This window comes from Myotis brandtii, unplaced genomic scaffold (assembly GCF_000412655.1).
Source record: "Myotis brandtii unplaced genomic scaffold, ASM41265v1 scaffold151, whole genome shotgun sequence".
Classification (NCBI taxonomy): Eukaryota; Metazoa; Chordata; class Mammalia; order Chiroptera; family Vespertilionidae; genus Myotis; species Myotis brandtii.
In genome coordinates, this window is record NW_005355461.1 from 3,504,017 (window position 1) to 3,518,191 (window position 14,175).

Genomic DNA, 14,175 nt, shown 5'->3' on the forward strand with positions numbered 1-14,175 from the left:
TTTTCCTTGTGTCTAGGCAAGGAATTTTAGTCACTTCCTCTGGTCCACTTGTCTATAGACACAGAGAACAAATATTGCAATTCATACATCAAACATCTTTCCTTATGCTCACCCCTTAGACTTTCAAATGCAAATACCTGAAAGTATACCTCACATGTACATATTCTCCTCTACTGTGACTAAGTCAATTGTAGTATATTGATTTCTGTCACATCAATTTCAGTCTTTGTTTATATCAAGGATATTCTTTAATCCCCATCTCCACCATGACCATCAAAACTGCTGCTGCTTGCCCTCGCTGGTGTTGTTAAATGGTTAGAGTGTGGGCCCATGCAGGAAGGGTCTCAGATTCTATTCCAGTCAAGGGCATACGTACCTGGGTTTGGGGTTCCCTCCCAGCCCCTAGTCAGAGCGAGAGTGGGAGCAACCAGTCAGTGTCTCTCCACATCAATGTCTCTTTCTCTCTCCAACACCTCCTTTCTTCCCTCCCTTCCACTCTCTGTGAAAAGCAATGGAAAACTGTCCTCTGGTGAGTATTAACATAAAAAACTGCTGCTGCCCCATGGACCACTCTGCACCTTTGAGATCTGCATTGGGAGGAAGGATGCCCAGCCAGCACTGACAGGGACTAAGATGCCCCCCAGGCTTTTCTTTGTGATGTTTCTGAATGTCTCAGTTCTGAGTGAGCAATGTTCATGACCAGCTGGCAATATCTCTGTAATGTTTCTTCCTCGGATAAGAACATCTAGTCTACTGAATTATAATGGGGATTAAATTTGGAAATGCATGGAAGGTGCCTGTGGACCCTAATATTGTTCCTAACTTTGTATATATGTTTGGCAAGGAGTGAATATCAAGGAGAAAAATATCAGAAACTTTTTAAAGTTCCAATAAAAGCAAAGTGTTTTCTGGTAGACACAAATTTTTCCTGCCTTGGGGTGTTATAATAAATAATTAACCTTATAGCTATTTGCTTATAACTAAGAGAGGAATCCTTTCAGATAGCAATAAATTATTGCTTTAATATAAGAAACAAGAGAACAAGATTTGTATTGTTAAAAGGTATGTATTTTTTTCCAAAACAATCCAGACAATTTGCAAAGAGACTGTCTTAAATACATCTTCACACACTGTGAGCCCTTGAGAACACGCTGCTGACTGTAGTTAAGCTGCATAAGCCCTAAAAGCAAGCAGGGTAGCAAAAAAGAGGGCAAGATTAGAGCAATGGCATGAATGGTGATGAGATTCTCTTCAACAGAGTAGAACAGTTGCCTAAAGTTCAATTTTGTTTTAATTATAAATAGTATCAGTTCTGAATCAATTAAAGTAATTACAAGACATAGGACTGTTTTTAGTATACTATAAAATTAAAACATCCAAGAAACAAACAGAAAGTAATTTAGAAACAAATCTCTTGAATTTGTTTCCATGTGCATTTGTCAGAGAAATTTAATGTAAGTCAACACAGAAATCAGACAGAAGACAAAAACCAGAGGTAAATGGACATTCAAATAATATCTCTGAAAAATTATGTAAATAATTTTTCTTAACTCAGTTCAGTTAATGCTCATCTATATGTAACACCATGCCTGCTTCTCCATTATGTACCTTGTGATTCCCAAGACATCACTCAGCTTAAACTTCCACAAATTTTTCTGAGCTTTCAATTTAAACTTAATTGATTTTTGGACCTAAACTTCAATATTTAGATAAATAAGAAAACTCAACCAACCTTGCTAAGAATAATGATCTCTCTTATCATTTTCTCTTTCTAAAATTGCATTTTGCTTCTGTTGGTTCAAAAATTCTATGATATCCCTACAAAAACCCTACTTTCATTGCTATTATGATATAGTCACACACAATACTATAAGTGTTTCCTTATACAAAAAGGTAAAAAAAAAAAAACACGAGGATTTAATATTCACTTTGGAGACAACTTTACCAAAGGATTCATCATAGGGTTCCATCAAACATAGCGCTTCTTTCATGTAGTTATCACATTATTCAATTTACAAAAATTTAAATTTTCAAAATTTTCAGGAATGTATCTATTGCCCAAAGTGCAGTAAACCATAATCTGTGAAAATCACTACATTTCATGACAGATCAAATAAAATAAGCTACACAGATTTCTATTAAAAACAAATACAAGCTTAGTTTAGAGGAGTTTTGTTTGTAACTAAGGAAATTCAAGAGTTCATAGCTCCATGTAAGCATCACAAGATGCTCTGAATATCTTTAGAAGGGCAGCCAAGGTAATGCTAACCCCCTAAGGTGACAAGTGGGGGAAGAAGGAGAATTAAATGAGGGAGGGCAAAAAAGGAATCAACTCCTAGAAAATATCAGGATTCGGTGCTCCATGAATATTCTCATGTGTCTGCATGGTCAGGACTTTCTGGACAATGATTGCAAGCAACCTTGGTTAAAGGATAAAGGATAATTGAATAGCAACCCAAATGACAGAGACCTCCAGAGAGAGAGAGAGTCTTAACTCCTCTCGAAGCCCTTTATTTACCTTCCAGTGTGTGAAATTAGATTTCCCCCTTCTTTCTCCAGAGAGAAATTATTTACATTCCAGAGCAAAGGTCTCTCTACACCTTCTGAGAGGAGGATGAACAGATGTGTAAGTCACTCTACATAAGCTGCAAGATTCATAATTTTGGGGGTGCATCTCCTGTGGTGCATGTGCAGGGACATCATTTGTCACCCTGTGGGAAAGTGGGGCCTGAGGAACTGGCACGAAGATGCTCTGTGAAAAGCAGTTTGTTTACTTTTGGATCCAGAAAACTTGTGTTCCCTGGCAGGATAAATACATAAAAATAGATATAAAATGTTAACAAATAAAAAGAGAATTTGTGGATAAAGGAAGGAATTAAATTGATGGCAGAGGGGAAAAACCTTATATCCACCAGAATGTCTCCATTTTGGCAGTGCTGACATTTTGGATCAGGTAATTTTTTTGTTTTAAGAGACCATCCTGTCAGTTTCCTCAAAAAGCTGGAAATGGAACTCCCATTTGACCCTGTGATCCCACTTCTAGGAATATATCCCAAGAAACCAGAAACACCAATCAGAAAGGATATGTGCACCCATATGTTCATAGCAGCACAATTCACCATAGCTAAGATCTGGAAACAGCCTAAGTGCCCATCAGTAGATGAATGGATTAGAAAACTGTGGTACATCTACACGATGGAATACTATGCTGCTGTAAAAAAGAAGGAACTCTTACAATTTGCAACGGCATGGATGGAGCTGGAGAGCATTATGCTAAGTGAAATAAGCCAGTCAATGAAGGAAAAATACCACATGATCTCACTCATTCATGGATAATAAAGACCATTACAAACTTTTGAACAATAATAGATACAGAGGCAGAGCTGCCTCAAACTGATTGTCAAACTGCAGTGGGAAGGCCAGAGAGGGTTGGGGGGCAGAAGGGAGGGGAGTAAGAGATCAACCGAAGGACTTGTATGCATGCATATAAGCATAACCAATATTATAATATTTTTTTAAAAGAATAAAAAAAAAAGATTTTTAAAACACACACACACACACACAAAAAAAGAGACCATCCTGTCATTGTAATATATTTAGTTGCACCGCTGGCCTCTACCCACTAGATAGAGCCCTCTTATCCCCCCTCCAGTCAAGATAACCAAAAATATTGCCAGACATTGCCAAATGTCTGCTGGGTTGCAAAGTTGCCCCTGGTTGAGAGTTGAGAACCACTGATATAGACAGATTAAATGTAAAATATGCCCTATTAAGTGGTCCCAGTACAACTATCTTTCTCCTTTGACTTTAGCAAACATTACCTCAGTATTAGTTTGTGTCATTATATTAAACTCACCATATCCCAAAGCAACACTTTATAGAATAATCCTACTTAAAATGGTATCTTTCTAGAATTATGTTATTTACTAAATAGAGTAGTCCAATTAACTAGACAGTAGTAATTCAATTAAAAAAAATAAAACACTAATACATGAAGAGGTTCATCATCTACAGAATTTTAAGGTCAGAATGGACCTAATTCCTCATCACTGCTGATGACACTTGGAATGCTTTAATATTCTCCACAATATCCTGGTGAGTAACGATCCACCCAGTGTTTGAACATCTCCATTGATGGGAAGCTCACTCCTCTTAAAGAGGCCCATTGATTTCTAGATAATTTGGAATTTTGGAATTTTCTACCTTAAATTGAGGAAGAACTATCTGCTTTTAGCTTCCAACCATTGATCCAGTGTGTCATTCAAACAAATCAAAATCCCTTCCCACATACAAAACATAACATGTTTGTATTCAGTATCATATTTCTCCAACATCTTCCCTTTTCTGAATTAATACCTATAATTCCTCCCACCCTCTTTTGTAGGGGCCTGATTTAAGTCCTTCCATTCTCCTGGCCATTCTCTGAAATGTTTATAGTTTCTTCATGTAGCTTTTATAATCTGGTTTCTAAAAGTGGAATGCCATGCTCCAAATGTGATCTGAACATTATACTGTAAGAAAAGATAGCGGAGGGACCATCATGTCTCCATTCTTGGCACTACATTTCTTTTAATGTAGCCTAAAATGACTGTGCTTAGCAGAGAGGGAACAGAGGGATTTCTTGAGGTTGGTGGTATAATTCTGATGAATAACTTTTTAAAATTCTGTTATATTTGTCTTCTCTAACAAAGAAAATTATCTTCTGAATGAAACATTTTAAGTAAAAATGACTAATCTCTTCTGTTAGACACAACTATATTGTTAATTATATTGAACTTATTCTCAATTTCAACTAGAAAAATTTATCCTTCATACGTCATGCTGCCAAATCCCTAGCATCTTAATTTGTGAAGTTAGTATTTGGATTCAAGTTTAGAATCTTACATTTAATGTTATATCAGTGAGTCTCTGTATAATATTTTCTATATTTCTATTTAAGATTAACATTGAACTCCCAAGCCTGTTCTTAGGAACTCTGCATTTGCATGTTTTAAGAAAAATCTAAGTTTGCTTGTTCCTCTCCTCTAACACCTCCTACTATTGTTTACATTTTCAGTCTCATTCAGGGTCACCTTCCACAATATGTCTTCTACTAAGGTAAATGAACCACTCAAGGGGGGTAATCTTGCCATCAATGGACTGTTCAAATATAGGGTAGATATCAGTTATTAAGAATTATCTTTCAGAAAATAATCCACCTTGATAGAAAAGATAAAAATAAGTATCTATTTTCTTTATTATTAATAAAAATTATATTATTGATGTCAAGCAAACCATCTATCTTTTGATTGTTTTATATAAGAAATTGCCAACAGGGAGAAACAAGATGGCAGTGTAGGCAAATGCCTGTACTCGCTGCCTCCCACAACCACAACAAAATTACAACTAAAATACAGAAAAACCATCATCCAGAACCACTGGAAAGCTGGCTGAATGGAAGTCCTTCAACTAGAGAAGTAAAGAAGAAGGCACACTGAGACTGTAGAAGGTGCAGAGGTGCAGAACGGGCTGGGCCGGCACCCACGTGTGCTGCTTTTTTAATCGAGAGGGGGCTTGTCTCTGCGGAGGCCGCCGGAGGAGCAAGCTGTCCCACCCCCACACCAGACACCAAGCCCAGGGTTCCAGAGCTGGGAAAAGAAGTCCCTAGAGGTAGTAAGCACTAAGGGCTGTAAAAACCAGTGCAGATTGAGGCTCAGTGACACAGAGGCTGCTGGAGACCCAGCTACTCCTCTTAAAAGGCCAGCACACAAACTGAACTTACAAGCTCCAGCTCCCTCTGAGCTCCAGTGCTGGGTGTAGCTCTGGGGGACCCAGACACATACGAGGAGAAACTGGACTGTCAAGCATCTGGGTAGGACCTCGGGGTGGGGGCGGCTTTCTTTCAGATGGAGGTGCCTGCAGGTATCATTGTTCCCATGCTGGGACCTCTCCGGTGGCAGGGCTGACTGGCAGCCATTTCTGTTTGCTCTGCCCTGGTGATTCCCTGAGACCCCTCCCCTCCCAAGCTGTGTGCAGTGGCTTTTGCATATGAATTACCTGTACTTGCCTAGGCTAAAACCTGTAAAACAAGCTGCAGCTGGGTCAGGGAACCCCAAACCTATCAATAAAAGGCCCAAGACCTGGCACCATTACCAGCCTGCCTTGCTTCACAGCTGGGCTTCGTCTGGGCACTTCCAAACCTGATACAAAGAGGTGGAAACTGCAGATCTCTTTGTAGCTCCTGCTGGGTGGCCCCAGGCAGTGGCTGACTTTGCACCTCCCTGGAGACCCAAGAGCCAGTGTACCCAGTGATCAGTGTCAGACCATACCAGATTACAACTCTACACATCCATATGGGACACACTCAAGGGGCATACTCAGTGAGTACCAAAGCCCCACTGAAGCAAGTCCTGCTCCATAGGGCTGTCTCCTGCACAGCAGCTCTCCCACTTAGTCACAGCTGGTCCCCACAGCCAATTGGCCTAGAGATCAATTCCTCCCAGTGACACCAAGAGCAATCAAGGCTCAACTACAACAAGACTGTGCACACAGCCCACAAAGGGGTACACCTAGAGCAGTGGTTCTCAAACTTCCTAATACCGCAACCCTTTAATACAGTTCCCCATGTTGTGGTGACCCCCAATTTCATTGTTACAAATTGAACATAATTAAAGCATAGTGATTAATCACAAAAACAATATGTAATTATATATGTGTTTTCCAATGGTCTTAGGCGACCTCTGTGAAAGGGTCGTTCGACCCCCAAAGGAGTCGCAACCCACAGGTTGAGAACCGCTGACTTAGAGTGTCCACCTCAGGTGATTGGGTAGGCTGAGTCACTGGGCCCTATAGGAAACCTAGAACACAAGGCCACTCTACCAACTTAAGGAGACTTAGCAGCTCTACCCAATACATAGAAACAAACACAGGGAAGCAGCCAAAATGCAGAGACAAAGAAACATGTCACACATGAAAGAAATGGAAGAAAGCAAACTACTGGATATAGAGTAGTTTATAAGGTTATAAAGGTTACTCAAGAATCTTCTAGAAACCTCTGAGGAACTTAGTGAGACCTTAATTTGAAAAATAAGGAAGCAAAAAACACCCAACGAGAAGAGCAAAAAGAAAAAAGAATCCAAAAATATGAAGATAATGTAAGGAGCCTCTGGGACAACTTCAAGTGTACCAACATCTGAATTATGGGGGTTCCAGAAGAAGAGAGAGAGCAAGATATTGAAAACCTATTTGAAGAAATAATGACAGATAATTTCCCCTACCTGGCGAAAGAGATGTTTTGAGAGACTGAATATGAATGAACATTGAGCTTGGAACACTGCTCAAAATAAGATATTGTCCAAGAAACTAAACAGAATGCAAACTTCTGAAATTACAAAGATACACAGAATAACTAGTTTTGCCTTCACCTACTCTAATACATAACATAAACTTAAAATTTTCCACTGCTTTACCAGAAATTCTTTAGAAGCCTGGGGCACAGAATCAGAATTAAGATCTTTATCAACTGGAAAAATTAAAATATCTTGGAAGCTTTGAAATCCCTGATGAGATGATGGGTTTCTCTGCCACCTTCCAGACACACACACACACACACAATATCAGAAATCAACTACTAAAAAATGCATAATGATTCCGATATGCAGTCACTATCTACTTCCTATCTATCTCTTTTTTACACTTTTTACAGGCAACTTAAGGCCCATCAAAAGTGTGAACATTTTCTTGAACAACCTTGGCATTTCTATAATGTCTTTCTTTAAGTTTATTGCTTAATATTCTGTCATGCATCTCCAATACCCTGTAGCAGTGGCATCTGGTCTCATATGTACCCCTGAGCAAGTAAATTTGCCGAACTGAGCCCTCCACCAAAAGCTGTACCTAGAATACATATTTGAAAGATAGTATTTTTCCTTTGTAGTAATAATCTGTCGACTTTAGCAAGTGGTAATTTTTCGGATTTGTTTCTGTGCCATTTGCTGTCCCTGATAGCCTTTTAATTAGGTTGCTTGTTTGTCAAATGCCAGTTTCTTATGCTTGTTCTCTTTCGTGTATTCAAACTAATCAAGGCAGGTGTTGTATAAATTGTATAGGATGACATGCTGTCATGATCAATTGCTAATTAATTCCTTCTGCTTTTGTGATGCTTACATTCTCTCAAATGAAAAACAACAAACAGTCATTACACATTTTATGTTTGTTAAAGCACTTCATAATAGCAGAGATGGGATTAATTTTCAGGCAAGTGTTTTCATTCAAGTGTTAGGAAAGACTCTGTTGTTTAGAAACTATTGTTGATTTTATTTTTTACTCTAGGAAACCAGTGACTGTTTCTAGGCAACATATGAATATATGGGGAGGAAAAAGAAGCCACCTTAGATAAAACTACCATATGTTTTTAACGGTGAGACATTTTAAAGAGGAGTCAATAAATATAAAGGGCCTTTCATATTTTGCATAACAAAAATATCACCCAACAACTAAGTTCTTTCTGTGTTCTACTCTGCTGAACTCTCAGTGTGATTCCATATACTTTACCTTGAACAGGGTATGTAGGGTTTAGCAGTTGTGTCAGGGAGAAATAATCAGACTGTGTTTGGGGTATAGTCTGGTTTAAGGTGCCAGCAGTTTACAGAAGTTGTCTAGAAAGCCAGCCCCCAGACTCTAAAAACCTTGAGGTGCATGAGATAGCCCAGCCTCCTTTCATAGAAATTGACCCAGTCCTAGGAGTAGCTGCTCCCATTGACAGAGGGAAGAACTGGGTCTCAGCAAGCTCTTTGTCCAAGTGACCCAGAGTGAACAGCCCATAGATACATTTGGATTATTTTGTTCATTGAACCACAGAAATTAAGACTTAGATTAAATTACCTACCCAGGATCAGAAGACAGTGGAATGATATCATGGGAATTTCAACTGAAAAAGTTAACCTAGAATTATGAACCTGCAAAACTACTTTTTGGAATAAAACAGTAAAAATCAGAGAGTGTTTACTATCAAAGATCTATAATAAAACACCTACCAAGAAGGAAATGATAGCAAAAAGATACAAGAAGAAATAATGAGCAAAATAACTGTTAAGCATGTAGCTAATTCTCAATAAACATTGCCTGAATTCAGAAATAAACAGAAAAAATATCTAATTTGTGAGAATAGAAAAAGACAGGATAGTGGACAGTAATACCACACAAGTCAGGAGTGGATAATTGGAGTCTATATTCTATTTTCATTGGGAAATTTCGATGTAATATTTAGACTCAGTATTTCAAGAATAAGTATTTAGAAAGATAAATATGTGTAGTTAAGAAAAGACAAAGAAAAATGGAATAAATAAGAAAAAAAAGACAGCCTACTAAAAGAGTTAGAAAACAAGAAGGGAGAAAAATGAAACATAAAGAAGTGAAATAAAATAGTAATCACAAAGGAAGATAATAGAAACATTTTAAATATGCCAGCAATCAAAATAAATGTTAAAAAAAAACGTTGCCAAGTAAAATATAGAGAATTTCAAACATTTTAAAAATGCAGTTGTATTAAGTACACAAGAAGCATACTGTCTTAGCTCAGGCTGCTATAACAGAAAAACATAGATGGGTGGTTTAAACAGCAGACACTTATATATCACAGTTCTGGAGACTAAATCTAAGATCAAGATGCTGCCAGATTTGCAGATTTGGTCCCTGGTGAAGGGCTCTGTTCCTGGTTTGCAGATGGTCGCCCTTTCACTATATCCTCACATGGGGGAGAGAGAAAGTACATGCTAGTCACTCTCTCTTCCTCTTCTTATAAAGACACTAATTCCATAGGGGCCTTCCCTCATGACCTCATTTAAACCTAATTACCTCCCAAAGGCTCATCTCCAAATAACATTGCATTGAGGGTTAGAGCTTCAACATATGAATTTAAGGAGAACACATACATTTAGTCCGTAACACATACACGATACATAGGGATATAGAATAGCTAAATGTTAAAGGATAGGATATCCTTGTATATATCTGACCAATACTAGGCCTAGTAATAATAGGTTCACTATGTAAATATCAGTTGACACAGGTTTTAAGACAGAAAGTATCATTAGGAGTAGTTAGGGACACTACATTATGACAAGAGTTTCATAGTATTACTGTTCTAAACTTCAATTGGTCCAATAAAATAACATAAATAAAGCAAAAATGGATAGACATACAGGTCGAAAAGGACAAATTCACCATTATAGTGAGTGGTATCATTTAACAGACAATTTTTAACACAGGCACACTCACTGGTTTATGTATTATCTATGGCTGCTCTGGGCTTACAGAAGCAGAGTTGAGTGATTGAGACAGAGATTACATGGTCTACGAAGTGTAAACTATTTACTATTTGCCTTTTTTACAGGAAAGGGTCATCAATATTTGCCCTGAGGAAGATCCTGAGACTAAAATTTGAGTAGTAGTTTATTTGCAAACTGTAGAAAATAGTGGTAGAAAAGTGAAAAAATGACAGAAAAAGAAGACAGTCACCAAAGTATGGGCCAACTCGCTACAATTGTGGCAACCAATGCTTAGCTCTCTGGGGTAATTCTAGGAACCAGTATAGAACATATATGTCAGAGAAAAAGCTATGTTTAGTACACCTATCAAGACAAAGTAGATATGACAAGAAGAAGAAGTGACGGTGGTCCCAGCTGTAACCCTGACAGAGCCAACAAGTGTACTAAGGGAAGGAAAGTGCAAGAGCAAAGTAAGGAGAGATGCAACCCTGACAGAGCCAACAAGTGTACTAAGAAGGGAAGGAAAGTGCAAGAGCAAAGTAAGGAGAGATGGCAAAAGAACAGAACTTCATCTAATCCAACCCCCCAAAGTGCACATTTCTGAGCAAATCTCAGGTCTGAACTAAGGAAATTAGGAGACTTTTTTAATTGAATGAGCAGTTGAAATTTAAGTTAAGATTTAACTGGATTTTTGATGACTAAAAATGAGGATGTTCAAATACCTAGTAAGTGAGATGTGAAAAGCTATGAGATTTGCCTAAGGAATCTATCTGAGACAGGATATAAAAAGCTTATAGTGTTTAACAATCTCGGAGGGAGAAAATGAATACTGTTTCATAATTGTATCTCACAAAGTCCGGCTCATTTAATGAAACCTTAATAAAAGTTAGTTCCCAAATGCTAAGATCTATGAAGCTCACAAAATGTGAGGGAGAGATTGGGATAGCAAGCAGCATTTGTTAAAGTATGGGGTGAAGGTTTGCCTAAGGAGAAGGCCTGGTGTGCACCATGGACTATGCTAGGTATGGAAAATGCAGGTGTGAAAGACAAAGGTTTCACAGAAAGAGATAAATGGGAAAGAAAGTATAAAAAGATGTAGTATCACAAGAAAACAACCCCAGCATCTAACTGCCACAGACATACACACAAACAAAAAGGCAATTAATGGTTGTCAAAGAATTTCATATCAAGTGACATATCAAGTATCTTTTAGAAAAATTGCTTTGACAGTAAATTGGAGGGTGGACTAGATGAGCAAGTGCCAGGAAAAAAGGCAGTAACCACATAACAATAGTAACACAAAGGAAGGGAATTACTGAATGGACATACTAGTATAGAGTCAATCCAGTCTGGTCACTGTCTGGGTGATAGACATGTGATTTCTCAGTTGGATGGCTGTCTCAGAAAGTGGGGAGTACAGGAAAGAAAAAGAACATATTTGAGAGCAGATTCTCTCAAAAGACCCACTGAGGTATCTGGAAGGGTCATCAGAAGAACCTTTTCACTTTACCTGCTGTGCAAGGCTCATGTCAGATGCTATTACTGGAAAATAAAAATCTCCCTCCCTTCACTTATTGTCTGCATTATTCATCTACTGTTACGAAGTTCAGGATATATTGTGTCACTTCAATATGACCTTGGAAGGTAGGGATAAATTAAATTATTTTTACTTTTTATGGAGCTAAAGTAGACATGAGACCATAATAGGTACTCAACAAAAACTGAATAAATGAAAGCATGACCACTTGTCCCTCAACCCATATTTTTAAATTTTATTTACTTTACTTTATTTTATTAATCCTCAGCCAAGGGTATTTTTCCATTGATCTTTTAGAGAGAATGGAAGAGAGTGGTAAAGACAGAGAGAAACATCAATGTGAGAAACACATCAATTGGTTGCCTCCTGCACTCACCCCACGCTGCGGAGGAACCTGCAACCAAGGTAGTGCCCTTGACCAGAATCGATCCCAGGACTCTTTGGTCCACAGGCCCATACTCTATTCACTGAGCCAAACCGGCTAGGGCTCAACCCACATTTAGACTAAGGACTATAGAATGTCCTAGTAGCATCTCTCTCTTAATTCAAAGGTAGAGGAAGTATACTTAACTGTTTTGAGTTGAAGCAATCTCTTTCTCTCTCTCTCTCCCCACCCTTCTCTCTTTCTCTCTCTCTCTCCTCTGCCCCCAACCAAGATTCAAGATTGACGTCAAAGGTAAAAGGGAATCAGCACATTTAGTAACAAGGTTTAGCATTTATTGGTCACTTTCCATATGGCCAACACAATACTAAGTATGTTAAATATATTATCTGACTTAAATATATCATCTATTCATTCAACAAACATTAGTTGAATGGCCTAGCCAATGTTCTAAGCATCAGGGACACAACACTCATGGATGTGAGGGTTGTAAAAATATGGGCAGTGAAGAAGGTAAACAGTAATAAATAGGCAAAATTCAAATTGTGCATCTGTAATAAAGGAAATAAGTTGGAAGACATAATAGAAGAATGTGGAGGCAGGGGGCTCAGAGAAGGTGGAAAGGCCTCTTTGAAAAGATGACATTTAGGCTACTGTAATAAAGGAAATACATTGGAAGACATAATAGAAGAATATGGAGGCAGGGGCTCAGAGCAGGTGGAAAGGCCTCTTTGAAAAGATGACATTTAGGCTAAAATCTGGATAAAAAGGATCCAGACATATGAAGGGTTGGAAAAATAACTGCATCAGACAAAGGGAAGAATACATAAAAAAATATATCCTAAGGCAAGAAGTATTCTGGTTTGTCTGAGACAAGAAAGGAGATGAAAGAGACTGGTGCATGATTAGCTAGGAGGAGATGGAGAAGACACAGATTAGGAAAAGTAAGGAAGGCCAGGCCATGGAGGGCTTAGTGGCCCATGGTAAAGAAGTTTGTATTACTGAACTTGCAATGGGAAACCACTGAACTGTTGTTAAACAAGAGAGTAACATGACTAGAAGTATATGGTCTGGCTGCACAGTGGAAGGAATGATTTGGAGGGTGGTTCAAGAATGAACGTAGAAAGACTAAATGGAAGGCACTCTCCCCAGTGGTGTGGGAAGAGATAAAGAAAGTGATGGGTGATTGAAGATATAATTTGGGTATTACATGCAAATTTTACTGGTCAGTCAGGTGTGGGTAACGAAAAGCAGACAGATATCAAGAGTAAAATCTGGATTTTTAGTTTGAGCAACTGAAAAGCATAATGGTATCATGTACTAATAGAAAATAGAGGGAGGCAGAAGGCGCCATCATGGGAGTTGACATCCGCCACAACAAAGAACGAAAGGTTCACGAAAAAGGGCCCAAGAGCCAGGACACCCATCTAAGGCTGCTGGTCAAGCTGTGCAGGTTTCTGGCCAGAGGGACCAGCTCTACCTTCAGTCAAGTGCTGCTGAAGAGGTTGTTCTGAGTCGCATCAACCAGCAGCCTCTGTCCCTTTCAGGGATGATCCACAAGATGAAGCTTCCTGGCCAGGAGGGCAAAACTGCTGTGGTTGTAGGGACTGTAACTGATGATGAGCGCATCCAGGAGGTGCCCAAACTAAAGGTGTGTGCACTCCATGTGAGCAGCTGTGCTTGGCATCGCATCCTCAAGGCCAGGGGCAAGATCCTCACCTTTGACCAGCTGACCCTGGACTGCCCCAAGGGCTCTGGCACCGTCTTGCCTTCTCATCCTCCCAAGGACCGTGAGGTGTACAGCCATTTCGCAAGGCCCCAGGAACCCCCCCCCCCCCCCCCCCAGCCACACCAAACCCTACAAGCAATCCAAGGGCCGGAAGTTCGAGCGTGCAAGAGGCCGCCCAGCCAGCCCCAAATCCTACCTTGTTATTAAAAAGATTTTGGATGCTGGGGAGAAAAGGAAAGAAAGGGAAGGGAAGGGAAGGGAAGGGAAGGGAAGGGAAGGG

At 39.1% G+C, this 14,175-nt stretch overlaps 1 pseudogene; it reads left to right on the forward strand.

Moving 5' to 3' along the window:
- The first annotated feature begins 13,507 nt into the window (after nt 1-13,507).
- Nucleotides 13,508-14,175, forward strand: part of LOC102251573 — a 5,054-nt pseudogene continuing 4,386 nt past the window's right edge.